Here is a 16,174-nt window from a genome sequence, read left to right on the forward strand (position 1 = left end):
TTTCTGTATCTCTATTATGTTGGTGCGGCTTCGGAACTTTTAAATATCTCTATATATCTCGAAAACTACGCTTCTGAACAAAAAATATCATAGAACATAAATTGTAGGAAACATAATTCTCTACAAAAAAGGTCTCTTAACATTTTGCCATAGCTCGCTTCGTTTCCGAGATATTTGCAGATATATCTCAAGGGAAGGGGCCTGACGGACATATTTCGAGATATTTCTTCTTCTTGTTGTTCTTCTTCTGCGCAGCTAAGCTGGAAGTGGCATTTGCAGCTCGCAATAGTGCAGAGATATCTCAAAGAAAGGGGCCACGGTGTTTCTGTATCTCTATTATGTTGGTGCGGCTTCGGAACTTTTAAATATCTTGATATATCTCGAGAACTACGCGTCTGATCAAAAAATATCATAGAACATACAAAGTAGGAAACTTAATTCTCTACAAAAAAGGTCTCTTAACATTTTGCCATAGCTCGCTTCGTTTCCGAGATATTTGCAGATTTATCTCAAGGGAAGGGGCCTGACGGACATATTTCGAGATATTTCTTCTTCTTGTTGTTCTTCTTCTGCACAGCTAAGCTGGAAGTTGCATTTGCGGCTCGCACTAGTGCAGAGTTATCTCAACGAAAGGGGCCACGGTGTTTCTGTATCTCTATTATGTTGGTGCGGCTTCGGAACCTTTAAATATCTTGATATATCTCGAGAACTACGCATCTGATCAAAAAATATCATAGAACATAAAAAGTAGGAAACATAATTCTCTACAATAAAGGTCTCTTAACATTTTCCCATACCTGGCATCGTTTCCGAGATATTTGCAGATTTATCTCAAGGGAAGGGGCCTGACGGACATATTCCGAGATATTTCTTCTTCTTGTTGTTCCTCTTCTGCACAGCTAAGCTGGTAGTGGCATTTGCAGCTCGCAATAGTGCAGAGTTATCTCAAAGAGAGGGGCCACGGTGTTTCTGTATCTCTATTATGTTGGTGCGGCTTCGGAACTTTTAAATATCTTGATATATCTCGAGAACTACGCATCTGATCAGAAAATATCAGAGAAGATAAAAAGTAGGAAACTTAATTCTCTACAAAAAAGGTCTCTTAACATTTTGCCATAGCTCGCTTCGTTTCCGAGATATTTGCAGATTTATCTCAAGGTAAGGGGCCTGACGGACATATTTCGAGATATTTCTTCTTCTTGTTGTTCTTCTTCTGCACAGCTAAGCTGGAAGTGGCATTTGCGGCTCGCACTAGTGCAGAGTTATCTCAAAGAAAGGGGCCACGGTGTTTCTGTATCTCTATTATGTTGGTGCGGCTTCGGAACTTTTAAATATCTCGATATATCTCGAAAACTACGCTTCTGATCAAAAAATATCATAGAACATAAATTGTAGGAAACATAATTCTCTACAAAAAACGTCTCTTAACATTTTGCCATAGCTCGCTTCGTTTCCGAGATATTTGCAGATTTATCTCAAGGTAAGGGGCCTGACGGACATATTTCGAGATATTTCTTCTTCTTGTTGTTCTTCTTCTGCACAGCTAAGCTGGAAGTGGCATTTGCAGCTCGCAATAGTGCATAGCTATCTGAAAGAAAGGGGCCACGGTGTTTCTGTATCTCTATTATGTTGGTGCGGCTTCGGAACTTTTAAATATCTTGATATATCTCGAGAACTACGCATCTGATCAAAAAATATCATAGAACATAAAAAGTAGGAAACTTAATTCGCTACAAAAAAGGTCTCTTAACATTTTGCCATAGCTCGCTTCGTTTCCGAGATATTTGCAGATTTATCTCAAGGGAAGGGGCCTAACGGACATATTTCGAGATATTTCTTCTTCTTGTTGTTCTTCTTCTGCACAGCTAAGCTGGAAGTGGCATTTGCAGCGCGCAATAGTGCAGAGTTATCTCAAAGAAAGGGGCCACGGTGTTTCTGTATCTCTATTATGTTGGTGCGGCTTCGGAACTTTTAAATATCTTGATATATCTCGAGAACTACGCATCTGATCAAAAAATATCATAGAACATGAAAAGTAGGAAACTTAATTCTCTACAAAAAAGGTCTCTTAACATTTTGCCATAGCTCGCTTCGTTTCCGAGATATTTGCAGATTTATCTCAAGGGAAGGGGCCTGACGGACATATTTCGAGATATTTCTTCTTCTTGTTGTTCTTCTTCTGCACAGCTAAGCTGGAAGTGGCATTTGCAGCTCGCAATAGTGCAGAGTTATCTCAAAGAAAGGGGCCACGGTGTTTCTGTATCTCTATTATGTTGGTGCGGCTTCGGAACTTTTAAATATCTTGATATATCTCGAGAACTACGCATCCGATCAAAAAATATCATAGAACATAAAAAGTAGGAAACTTAATTCTCTACAAAAAAGGTCTCTTAACATTTTGCCATAGCTCGCTTCGTTTCCGAGATATTTGCAGATTTATCTCGAGGGAAGGGGCCTGAAGGACATATTTCGAGATATTTCTTCTTCTTGTTGTTCTTCTTCTGCACAGCTAAGCTGGAAGCGGCATTTGCGGCTCGCACTAGTGCAGAGTTATATCAAAGAAAGGGGCCACGGTGTTTCTGTATCTCTATTATGTTGGTGCGGCTTCGGAACTTTTAAATATCTTGATATATCTCGAGAACTACGCATCTGATCAAAAAATATCATAGAACATGAAAAGTAGGAAACTTAATTCTCTACAAAAAAGGTCTCTTAACATTTTGCCATAGCTCGCTTCGTTTCCGAGATATTTGCAGATTTATCTCAAGGGAAGGGGCCTGACGGACATATTTCGAGATATTTCTTCTTCTTGTTGTTCTTCTTCTGCACAGCTAAGCTGGAAGTGGCATTTGCAGCTCGCAATAGTGCAGAGTTATCTCAAAGAAAGGGGCCACGGTGTTTCTGTATCTCTATTATGTTGGTGCGGCTTCGGAACTTTTAAATATCTTGATATATCTCGAGAACTACGCATCCGATCAAAAAATATCATAGAACATAAAAAGTAGGAAACTTAATTCTCTACAAAAAAGGTCTCTTAACATTTTGCCATAGCTCGCTTCGTTTCCGAGATATTTGCAGATTTATCTCGAGGGAAGGGGCCTGAAGGACATATTTCGAGATATTTCTTCTTCTTGTTGTTCTTCTTCTGCACAGCTAAGCTGGAAGCGGCATTTGCGGCTCGCACTAGTGCAGAGTTATATCAAAGAAAGGGGCCACGGTGTTTCTGTATCTCTATTATGTTGGTGCGGCTTCGGAACTTTTAAATATCTTGATATATCTCTAGAACTACGCATCTGATCAAAAAATATCATAGAAGATAAAAAGTAGGAAACTTAATTCTCTACAAAAAAGGTCTCTTAACATTTTCCCATAGCTGGCATCGTTTCCGAGATATTTGCAGATTTATCTCAAGGGAAGGGGCCTGACGGACATATTCCGAGATATTTCTTCTTCTTGTTGTTCCTCTCCTGCACAGCTAAGCTGGAAGTGGCATTTGCAGCTCGCAATAGTGCAGAGTTATCTCAAAGAAAGGGGCCACGGTGTTTCTGTATCTCTATTATGTTGGTGCGGCTTCGGAACTTTTAAATATCTTGATATATCTCGAGAACTACGCATCTGATCAAAAAATATCATAGAACATGAAAAGTAGGAAACTTAATTCTCTACAAAAAAGGTCTCTTAACATTTTGCCATAGCTCGCTTCGTTTCCGAGATATTTGCAGATTTATCTCAAGGGAAGGGGCCTAACGGACATATTTCGAGATATTTCTTCTTCTTGTTGTTCTTCTTCTGCACAGCTAAACTGGAAGTGGCATTTCCAGCTCGCAAAAGTGCAGAGTCATCTCAAAGAAAGGGGCCACTGTGTTTCTGTATCTCTATTATGTTGGTGCGGCTTCGGAACTTTTAAATATCTCGATATATCTCGAAAACTACGCTTCTGATCAAAAAATATCATAGAACATAAATTGTAGGAAACATAATTCTCGACAAAAAAGGTCTCTTAACATTTTGCCATAGCTCGCTTCGTTTCCGAGATATTTGCAGATATATCTCAACGGAAGGGGCCTGACGGACATATTTCGAGATATTTCTTCTTCTTGTTGTTCTTCTTCTGCACAGCTAAACTGGAAGTGGCATTTCCAGCTCGCAATAGTGCAGAGTTATCCCAAAGAAAGGGGCCACGGTGTTTCTGTATCTCTATTATGTTGGTGCTGCTTCGGAACTTTTAAATATCTCGATATATCTCGAAAACTACGCTTCTGATCAAAAAATATCAGAGAACGTAAATTGTAGGAAACATAATTCTCTACAAAAAAGGTCTCTTAACATTTTGCCATAGCTCGCTTCGTTTCCGAGATATTTGCAGATATATCTCAACGGAAGGGGCCTGACGGACATATTTCGAGATATTTCTTCTTCTTGTTGTTCTTCTTCTGCACAGCTAAGCTGGAAGTGGCATTTGAAGCTCGCAATAGTGCAGAGTTATCTCAAAGAAAGGGGCCACGGTGTTTCTGTATCTCTATTATGTTGGTGCGGCTTCGGAACTTTTAAATATCTTGATATATCTCGAGAACTACGCATCTGATCAAAAAATATCATAGAACATAAAAAGCAGGAAACTTAATTCTCTACACAAAAGGTCTCTTAGCATTTTGCCATAGCTCGCTTCGTTTCCGAGATATTTGCAGATATATCTCAACGGAAGGGGCCTGACGGACATATTTCGAGATGTTTCTTCTTCTTGTTGTTCTTCTTCTGCACAGCTAAGCTGGAAGTGGCATTTACAGCTCGCAATAGTGCAGAGTTATCTCAAAGAAAGGGGCCACGGTGTTTCTGTATTTCTATTATGTTGGTGCGGCTTCGGAACTTTTAAATATCTTGCTATATCTCGAGAACTACGCGTCTGATCAAAAAATATCATAGAACATAAAAAGTAGGAAACATAATTCTGTACAAAAAAGGTCTCTTAACATTTTGCCATAGCTCGCTTCGTTTCCGAGATATTTGCAGATTTATCTCGAGGGAAGGGGCCTAACGGACATATTTCGAGATATTTCTTCTTCTTGTTGTTCTTCTTCTGCACAGCTAAACTGGAAGTGGCATTTCCAGCTCGCAATAGTGCAGAGTTATCTCAAAGAAAGGAGCCACGGTGTTTCTGTATCTCTATTATGTTGGTGCGGCTTCGGAACTTTTAAATATCTTGATATATCTCGAGAACTACGCATCTGATCAAAAAATATCATAGAACATAAAATGTAGGAAACTTAATTCTCTACAAAAAAGGTCTCTTAACATTTTGCCATAGCTCGCTTCGTTTCCGAGATATTTGCAGATTTATCTCAAGGGAAGGGGCCTGACGGACATATTTCGAGATATTTCTTCTTCTCGTTGTTCTTCTTCTGCACAGCTAAGCTGTAAGTGGCATTTGCGGCTCGCGCTAGTGCAGAGTTATCTCAAAGAAAGGGGCCACGGTGTTTCTGTATTTCTATTATGTTGGTGCGGCTTCGGAACTTTTAAATATCTTGCTATATCTCGAGAACTACGCGTCTGATCAAAAAATATCATAGAACATAAAAAGTAGGAAACATAATTCTGTACAAAAAAGGTCTCTTAACATTTTGCCATAGCTCGCTTCGTTTCCGAGATATTTGCAGATTTATATCAAGGGAAGGGGCCTGACGGACATATTTCGAGATATTTCTTCTTCTTGTTGTTCTTCTTCTGCACAGCTAAGCTGGAAGTGGCATTTACAGCTCGCAATAGTGCAGAGTTATCTCAAGGAAAGGGGCCACGGTGTTTCTGTATCTCTATTATGTTGGTGCGGCTTCGGAACCTTTAAATATCTTGATATATCTCGAGAACTACGCATCTGATCAAAAAATATCATAGAACATAAAAAGTAGGAAACTTAATTCTCTACAAAAAAGGTCTCTCAACATTTTGCCATAGCTCGCTTCGTTTCCGAGATATTTGCAGATTTATCTCGAGGGAAGGGGCCTAACGGACATATTTCGAGATATTTCTTCTTCTCGTTGTTCTTCTTCTGCACAGCTAAGCTGTAAGTGGCATTTGCGGCTCGCGCTAGTGCAGAGTTATCTCAAAGAAAGGGGCCACGGTGTTTCTGTATCTCTATTATGTTGGTGCGGCTTCGGAACTTTTAAATATCTTGATATATCTCGAGAACTACGCATCTGATCAAAAAATATCATAGAACATAAAAAGTAGGAAACTTAATTCTCTACAAAAAAGATCTCTTAACATTTTGCCATAGCTCGCTTCGTTTCCGAGATATTTGCAGATTTATCTCAAGGGAAGGGGCCTGACGGACATATTTCGAGATATTTCTTCTTCTCGTTGTTCTTCTTCTGCACAGCTAAGCTGTAAGTGGCATTTGCGGCCCGCGCTAGTGCAGAGATATCTCAAAGAAAGGGGCCACGGTGTTTCTGTATCTCTATTATGTTGGTGCGGCTTCGGAACTTTTAAATATCTTGATATATCTCGAGAACTACGCGTCTGATCAAAAAATATCATAGAACATAAAAAGTAGGAAACATAATTCTGTACAAAAAAGGTCTCCTAACATTTTGCCATAGCTCGCTTCGTTTCCGAGATATTTGCAGATTTATATCAAGGGAAGGGGCCTGACGGACATATTTCGAGATATTTCTTCTTCTTGTTGTTCTTCTTCTGCACAGCTAAGCTGGAAGTGGCATTTACAGCTCGCAATAGTGCAGAGTTATCTCAAAGAAAGGGGCCACGGTGTTTCTGTATCTCTATTATGTTGGTGCGGCTTCGGAACCTTTAAATATCTTGATATATCTCGAGAACTACGCATCTGATCAAAAAATATCATAGAACATAAAAAGTAGGAAACTTAATTCTCTACAAAAAAGGTCTCTCAACATTTTGCCATAGCTCGCTTCGTTTCCGAGATATTTGCAGATTTATCTCAAGGGAAGGGGCCTAACGGACATATTTCGAGATATTTCTTCTTCTTGTTGTTCTTCTTCTGCACAGCTAAGCTGGAAGTGGCATTTGCGGCTCGCACTAGTGCACAGTTATCTCAAAGAAAGGGGCCACGGTGTTTCTGTATCTCTATTATGTTGGTGCGGCTTCGGAACTTTTAAGTATCTCGATATATCTCGAAAACTACGCTTCTGATCAAAAAATATCATAGAACATAAATTGTAGGAAACATAATTCTCTACAAAAAACGTCTCTTAACATTTTGCCATAGCTCGCTTCGTTTCCGAGATATTTACAGATTCAGCTCAAAGGAACTGGCCTGACGGACATATTTCGAGATATTTCTTCTTCTTGTTGTTCTTCCTCTGCACAGCTAAGCTGGAAGTGGCATTTGCAGCTCGCAATAGTGCAGAGTTATCTCAAAGAAAGGGGCCACGGTGTTTCTGTATCTCTATTATGTTGGTGGGGCTTCGGAACTTTTAAATATCTTGATATATCTCGAGAACTACGCATCTGATCAAAAAATATCATAGAACATAAAAAGTAGGACACTTAATTCTCTACAAAAAAGGTCTCTTAACATTTTGCCATAGCTCGCTTCGTTTCCGAGATATTTGCAGATATATCTCAAGGGCAGGGGCCTGACGGACATATTTCGAGATATTTCTTCTTCTTGTTGTTCTTCTTCTGCACAGCTAAGCTGGAAGTGGCATTTACAGCTCGCAATAGTGCAGAGTTATCTCAAAGAAAGGGGCCACGGTGTTTCTGTATCTCTATTATGTTGGTGCGGCTTCGGAACTTTTAAATATCTCGATATATCTCGAAAACTACGCTTCTGATCAAAAAATATCATAGAACATAAATTGTAGGAAACAATTCTCTACAAAAAACGTCTCTCAATATTTTGCCATAGCTCGCTTCGTTTCCGAGATATTTGCAGATTCAGCTCAAAGGAACTGGCCTGACGGACATATTTCGAGATATTTCTTCTTCTTGTTGTTCTTCTTCTGCACAGCTAAACTGGAAGTGGCATTTCCAGCTCGCAATCGTGCAGAGTTATCTCAAAGAAAGGGGCCACGGTGTTTCTGTATCTCTATTATGTTGGTGCGGCTTCGGAACTTTTAAATATCTTGATATATCTCGAGAACTACGCCTCTGATCGAAAAATATCATAGAACATAAAAAGTAGGAAGCTTAATTCTCTACAAAAAAGGTCTCTTAACATTTTGTCATAGCTCGCTTCGTTTCCGAGATATTTGCAGATTTATCTCAAGGGAAGGGGCCTCACGGACATATTTCGAGATATTTCTTCTTCTTGTTGTTCTTCTTCTGCACAGCTAAGCTGGAAGTGGCATTTGCGGCTCGCACTAGTGCACAGTTAGCTCAAAGAAAGGGGCCACGGTGTTTCTGTATCTCTATTATGTTGGTGCGGCTTCGGAACTTTTAAATATCTCGATATATCTCCAAAACTACGCTTCTGATCAAAAAATATCATAGAACATAAATTGTAGGAAACAATTCTCTACAAAAAACGTCTCTCAATATTTTGCCATAGCTCGCTTCGTTTCCGAGATATTTGCAGATTCAGCTCAAAGGAACTGGCCTGACGGACATATTTCGAGATATTTCTTCTTCTTGTTGTTCTTCTTCTGCACAGCTAAGCTGGAAGTGGCATTTGCGGCTCGCGCTAGTGCAGAGTTATCTCAAAGAAAGGGGCCACGGTGTTTCTGTATCTCTATTATGTTGGTGCGGCTTCGGAACTTTTAAATATCTTGATATATCTCGAGAACTACGCATCTGATCAAAAAATATCATAGAACATAAAAAGTAGGAAACCTAATTCTCTACAAAAAAGATCTCTTAACATTTTGCCATAGCTCGCTTCGTTTCCGAGATATTTGCAGATTTATCTCAAGGGAAGGGGCCTGACGGACATATTTCGAGATATTTCTTGTTCTCGTTGTTCTTCTTCTGCACAGCTAAGCTGTAAGTGGCATTTGCGGCTCGCGCTAGTGCAGAGTTATCTCAAAGAAAGGGGCCACGGTGTTTCTGTATCTCTATTATGTTGGTGCGGCTTCGGAACTTTTAAATATCTTGATATATCTCGAGAACTCCGCATCTGATCAAAAAATATCATAGAACATAAAAAGTAGGAAACTTAATTCTCTACAAAAAAGATCTCTTAACATTTTGCCATAGCTCGCTTCGTTTCCGAGATATTTGCAGATTTATCTCAAGGGAAGGGGCCTGACGGACATATTTCGAGATACTTCTTCTTCTTGTTGTTCTTCTTCTGCACAGCTAAGCTGGAAGTGGCATTTGCAGCTCGCAATAGTGCAGAGTTATCTCAAAGAAAGGGGCCACGGTGTTTCTGTATCTCTATTATGTTGTTGCGGCTTCGGAACTTTTAAATATCTTAATATATCTCGAGAACTACGCATCTGATCAAAAAATATCATAGAACACAAAAAGTAGGAAACTTAATTCTCTACAAAAAAGGTCTCTTAACATTTTGCCATAGCTCGCTTCGTTTCCGAGATATTTGCAGATTTATCTCAAGGGAAGGGGCCTCACGGACATATTTCGAGATATTTCTTCTTCTTGTTGTTCTTCTTCTGCACAGCTAAGCTGGAAGTGGCATTTGCAGCTCGCAATAGTGCACATTTATCTCAAAGAAAGGGGCCACGGTGTTTCTGTATCTCTATTATGTTGGTGCGGCTTCGGAACTTTTAAATATCTCGATATATCTCGAAAACTACGCTTCTGATCAAAAAATATCATAGAACATAAATTGTAGGAAACAATTCTCTACAAAAAACGTCTCTCAATATTTTGCCATAGCTCGCTTCGTTTCCGAGATATTTGCAGATTCAGCTCAAAGGAACTGGCCTGACGGACATATTTCGAGATATTTCTTCTTCTTGTTGTTCTTCTTCTGCACAGCTAAACTGGAAGTGGCATTTCCAGCTCGCAATCGTGCAGAGTTATCTCAAAGAAAGGGGCCACGGTGTTTCTGTATCTCTATTATGTTGGTGCGGCTTCGGAACTTTTAAATATATTGATATATCTCGAGAACTACGCCTCTGATCGAAAAATATCATAGAACATAAAAAGTAGGAAGCTTAATTCTCTACAAAAAAGGTCTCTTAACATTTTGTCATAGCTCGCTTCGTTTCCGAGATATTTGCAGATTTATCTCAAGGGAAGGGGCCTCACGGACATATTTCGAGATATTTCTTCTTCTTGTTGTTCTTCTTCTGCACAGCTAAGCTGGAAGTGGCATTTGCAGCTCGCAATAGTGCACAGTTATCTCAAAGAAAGGGGCCACGGTGTTTCTGTATCTCTATTATGTTGGTGCGGCTTCGGAACTTTTAAATATCTCGATATATCTCGAAAACTACGCTTCTGATCAAAAAATATCATAGAACATAAAAAGTAGGAAACTCAATTCTCTACAAAAAAGGTCTCTTAACATTTTGCAATAGCTCGCTTCGTTTCCGAGATATTTGCAGATTCAGCTCAAAGGAACTGGCCTGACGGACATATTTCGAGATATTTCTTCTTCTTGTTGTTCTTCCTCTGCACAGCTAAGCTGGAAGTGGCATTTGCAGCTCGCAATAGTGCAGAGTTATCTCAAAGAAAGGGGCCACGGTGTTTCTGTATCTCTATTATGTTGGTGCGGCTTCGGACCTTTTGAATATCTTGATATATCTCGAGAACTACGCATCTGATCAAAAAATATCATAGAACATAAAAAGTAGGAAACTTAATGCTCTACAAAAAAGGTCTCTTAACATTTTGCCATAGCTCGCTTCGTTTCCGAGATATTTGCAGATTTATCTCAAGGGAAGGGGCCTGACGGACATATTTCGAGATATTTCTTCTTCTTGTTGTTCTTCTTCTGCACAGCTAAGCTGGAAGTGGCATTTGCGGCTCGCAATAGTGCAGAGTTATCTCAACGAAAGGGGCCACGGTGTTTCTGTATCTCTATTATGTTGGTGCGGCTTCGGAACTTTTAAATATCTCGATATATCTCGAAAACTATGCTTCTGATCAAAAAATATCATAGAACATAAATTGTAGGAAACATAATTCTCTACAAAAAAGGTCTCTTAACATTTTGCCATAGCTCGCTTCGTTTCCGAGATATTTGCAGATTTATCTCAAGGGAAGGGGCCTGACGGACATATTTCGAGATATTTCTTCTTCTTGTTGTTCTTCTTCTGCACAGCTAAGCTGAAAGTGGCATTTGCAGGTCGCAATAGTGCAGAGTTATCTCAAAGAAAGGGGCCACGGTGTTTCTGTATCTCTATTATGTTGGTGCGGCTTCGGAACTTTTAAATATCTTGATATATCTCGAGAACTACGCATCTGATCAAAAAATATCATAGAACATAAAAAGTAGGAAACTTAATTCGCTACAAAAAAGGTCTCTTAACATTTTGCCATAGCTCGCTTCGTTTCCGAGATATTTGCAGATTTATCTCAAGGTAAGGGGCCTGACGGACATATTTCGAGATATTTCTTCTTCTTGTTGTTCTTCTTCTGCACAGCTAAGCTGGAAGTGGCATTTGCAGCTCGCAATAGTGCATAGCTATCTGAAAGAAAGGGGCCCCGGTGTTTCTGTATCTCTATTATGTTGGTGCGGCTTCGGAACTTTTAAATATCTTGATATATCTCGAGAACTACGCATCTGATCAAAAAATATCATAGAACATAAAACGTAGGAAACTTAAGTCTCTACAAAAAAGGTCTCTTAACATTTTGCCATAGCTCGCTTCGTTTCCGAGATATTTGCAGATTTATCTCAAGGGAAGGGGCCTAACGGACATATTTCGAGATATTTCTTCTTCTTGTTGTTCTTCTTCTGCACAGCTAAACTGGAAGTGGCATTTCCAGGTCGCAATAGTGCAGAGTTATCTCAAAGAAAGGAGCCACGGTGTTTCTGTATCTCTATTATGTTGGTGCGGCTTCGGAACTTTTAAATATCTTGATATATCTCGAGAACTACGCGTCTGATCAAAAAATATCATAGAACATAAAAAGTAGGAAACATAATTCTCTACAAAAAAGGTCTCTTAACATTTTCCCATACCTGGCATCGTTTCCGAGATATTTGCAGATTTATCTCAAGGGAAGGGGCCTGACGGACATATTCCGAGATATTTCTTCTTCTTGTTGTTCCTCTTCTGCACAGCTAAGCTGGTAGTGGCATTTGCAGCTCGCAATAGTGCAGAGTTATCTCAAAGAGAGGGGCCACGGTGTTTCTGTATCTCTATTATGTTGGTGCGGCTTCGGAACTTTTAAATATCTTGATATATCTCGAGAACTACGCATCTGATCAGAAAATATCAGAGAAGATAAAAAGTAGGAAACTTAATTCTCTACAAAAAAGGTCTCTTAACATTTTGCCATAGCTCGCTTCGTTTCCGAGATATTTGCAGATTTATCTCAAGGTAAGGGGCCTGACGGACATATTTCGAGATATTTCTTCTTCTTGTTGTTCTTCTTCTGCACAGCTAAGCTGGAAGTGGCATTTGCGGCTCGCACTAGTGCAGAGTTATCTCAAAGAAAGGGGCCACGGTGTTTCTGTATCTCTATTATGTTGGTGCGGCTTCGGAACTTTTAAATATCTCGATATATCTCGAAAACTACGCTTCTGATCAAAAAATATCATAGAACATAAATTGTAGGAAACATAATTCTCTACAAAAAACGTCTCTTAACATTTTGCCATAGCTCGCTTCGTTTCCGAGATATTTGCAGATTTATCTCAAGGTAAGGGGCCTGACGGACATATTTCGAGATATTTCTTCTTCTTGTTGTTCTTCTTCTGCACAGCTAAGCTGGAAGTGGCATTTGCAGCTCGCAATAGTGCATAGCTATCTGAAAGAAAGGGGCCACGGTGTTTCTGTATCTCTATTATGTTGGTGCGGCTTCGGAACTTTTAAATATCTTGATATATCTCGAGAACTACGCATCTGATCAAAAAATATCATAGAACATAAAAAGTAGGAAACTTAATTCGCTACAAAAAAGGTCTCTTAACATTTTGCCATAGCTCGCTTCGTTTCCGAGATATTTGCAGATTTATCTCAAGGGAAGGGGCCTAACGGACATATTTCGAGATATTTCTTCTTCTTGTTGTTCTTCTTCTGCACAGCTAAGCTGGAAGTGGCATTTGCAGCGCGCAATAGTGCAGAGTTATCTCAAAGAAAGGGGCCACGGTGTTTCTGTATCTCTATTATGTTGGTGCGGCTTCGGAACTTTTAAATATCTTGATATATCTCGAGAACTACGCATCTGATCAAAAAATATCATAGAACATGAAAAGTAGGAAACTTAATTCTCTACAAAAAAGGTCTCTTAACATTTTGCCATAGCTCGCTTCGTTTCCGAGATATTTGCAGATTTATCTCAAGGGAAGGGGCCTGACGGACATATTTCGAGATATTTCTTCTTCTTGTTGTTCTTCTTCTGCACAGCTAAGCTGGAAGTGGCATTTGCAGCTCGCAATAGTGCAGAGTTATCTCAAAGAAAGGGGCCACGGTGTTTCTGTATCTCTATTATGTTGGTGCGGCTTCGGAACTTTTAAATATCTTGATATATCTCGAGAACTACGCATCCGATCAAAAAATATCATAGAACATAAAAAGTAGGAAACTTAATTCTCTACAAAAAAGGTCTCTTAACATTTTGCCATAGCTCGCTTCGTTTCCGAGATATTTGCAGATTTATCTCGAGGGAAGGGGCCTGAAGGACATATTTCGAGATATTTCTTCTTCTTGTTGTTCTTCTTCTGCACAGCTAAGCTGGAAGCGGCATTTGCGGCTCGCACTAGTGCAGAGTTATATCAAAGAAAGGGGCCACGGTGTTTCTGTATCTCTATTATGTTGGTGCGGCTTCGGAACTTTTAAATATCTTGATATATCTCGAGAACTACGCATCTGATCAAAAAATATCATAGAACATGAAAAGTAGGAAACTTAATTCTCTACAAAAAAGGTCTCTTAACATTTTGCCATAGCTCGCTTCGTTTCCGAGATATTTGCAGATTTATCTCAAGGGAAGGGGCCTAACGGACATATTTCGAGATATTTCTTCTTCTTGTTGTTCTTCTTCTGCACAGCTAAACTGGAAGTGGCATTTCCAGCTCGCAAAAGTGCAGAGTCATCTCAAAGAAAGGGGCCACGGTGTTTCTGTATCTCTATTATGTTGGTGCGGCTTCGGAACTTTTAAATATCTCGATATATCTCGAAAACTACGCTTCTGATCAAAAAATATCATAGAACATAAATTGTAGGAAACATAATTCTCGACAAAAAAGGTCTCTTAACATTTTGCCATAGCTCGCTTCGTTTCCGAGATATTTGCAGATATATCTCAACGGAAGGGGCCTGACGGACATATTTCGAGATATTTCTTCTTCTTGTTGTTCTTCTTCTGCACAGCTAAACTGGAAGTGGCATTTCCAGCTCGCAATAGTGCAGAGTTATCCCAAAGAAAGGGGCCACGGTGTTTCTGTATCTCTATTATGTTGGTGCTGCTTCGGAACTTTTAAATATCTCGATATATCTCGAAAACTACGCTTCTGATCAAAAAATATCAGAGAACGTAAATTGTAGGAAACATAATTCTCTACAAAAAAGGTCTCTTAACATTTTGCCATAGCTCGCTTCGTTTCCGAGATATTTGCAGATATATCTCAACGGAAGGGGCCTGACGGACATATTTCGAGATATTTCTTCTTCTTGTTGTTCTTCTTCTGCACAGCTAAGCTGGAAGTGGCATTTGAAGCTCGCAATAGTGCAGAGTTATCTCAAAGAAAGGGGCCACGGTGTTTCTGTATCTCTATTATGTTGGTGCGGCTTCGGAACTTTTAAATATCTTGATATATCTCGAGAACTACGCATCTGATCAAAAAATATCATAGAACATAAAAAGCAGGAAACTTAATTCTCTACACAAAAGGTCTCTTAGCATTTTGCCATAGCTCGCTTCGTTTCCGAGATATTTGCAGATATATCTCAACGGAAGGGGCCTGACGGACATATTTCGAGATGTTTCTTCTTCTTGTTGTTCTTCTTCTGCACAGCTAAGCTGGAAGTGGCATTTACAGCTCGCAATAGTGCAGAGTTATCTCAAAGAAAGGGGCCACGGTGTTTCTGTATTTCTATTATGTTGGTGCGGCTTCGGAACTTTTAAATATCTTGCTATATCTCGAGAACTACGCGTCTGATCAAAAAATATCATAGAACATAAAAAGTAGGAAACATAATTCTGTACAAAAAAGGTCTCTTAACATTTTGCCATAGCTCGCTTCGTTTCCGAGATATTTGCAGATTTATATCAAGGGAAGGGGCCTGACGGACATATTTCGAGATATTTCTTCTTCTTGTTGTTCTTCTTCTGCACAGCTAAGCTGGAAGTGGCATTTACAGCTCGCAATAGTGCAGAGTTATCTCAAGGAAAGGGGCCACGGTGTTTCTGTATCTCTATTATGTTGGTGCGGCTTCGGAACCTTTAAATATCTTGATATATCTCGAGAACTACGCATCTGATCAAAAAATATCATAGAACATAAAAAGTAGGAAACTTAATTCTCTACAAAAAAGGTCTCTCAACATTTTGCCATAGCTCGCTTCGTTTCCGAGATATTTGCAGATTTATCTCGAGGGAAGGGGCCTAACGGACATATTTCGAGATATTTCTTCTTCTTGTTGTTCTTCTTCTGCACAGCTAAACTGGAAGTGGCATTTCCAGCTCGCAATAGTGCAGAGTTATCTCAAAGAAAGGAGCCACGGTGTTTCTGTATCTCTATTATGTTGGTGCGGCTTCGGAACTTTTAAATATCTTGATATATCTCGAGAACTACGCATCTGATCAAAAAATATCATAGAACATAAAATGTAGGAAACTTAATTCTCTACAAAAAAGGTCTCTTAACATTTTGCCATAGCTCGCTTCGTTTCCGAGATATTTGCAGATTTATCTCAAGGGAAGGGGCCTGACGGACATATTTCGAGATATTTCTTCTTCTCGTTGTTCTTCTTCTGCACAGCTAAGCTGTAAGTGGCATTTGCGGCTCGCGCTAGTGCAGAGTTATCTCAAAGAAAGGGGCCACGGTGTTTCTGTATCTCTATTATGTTGGTGCGGCTTCGGAACTTTTAAATATCTTGATATATCTCGAGAACTACGCATCTGATCA

Source organism: Osmia lignaria, unplaced genomic scaffold, assembly GCF_051020975.1.
Source record: "Osmia lignaria lignaria isolate PbOS001 unplaced genomic scaffold, iyOsmLign1 scaffold0001, whole genome shotgun sequence".
Classification (NCBI taxonomy): Eukaryota; Metazoa; Arthropoda; class Insecta; order Hymenoptera; family Megachilidae; genus Osmia; species Osmia lignaria.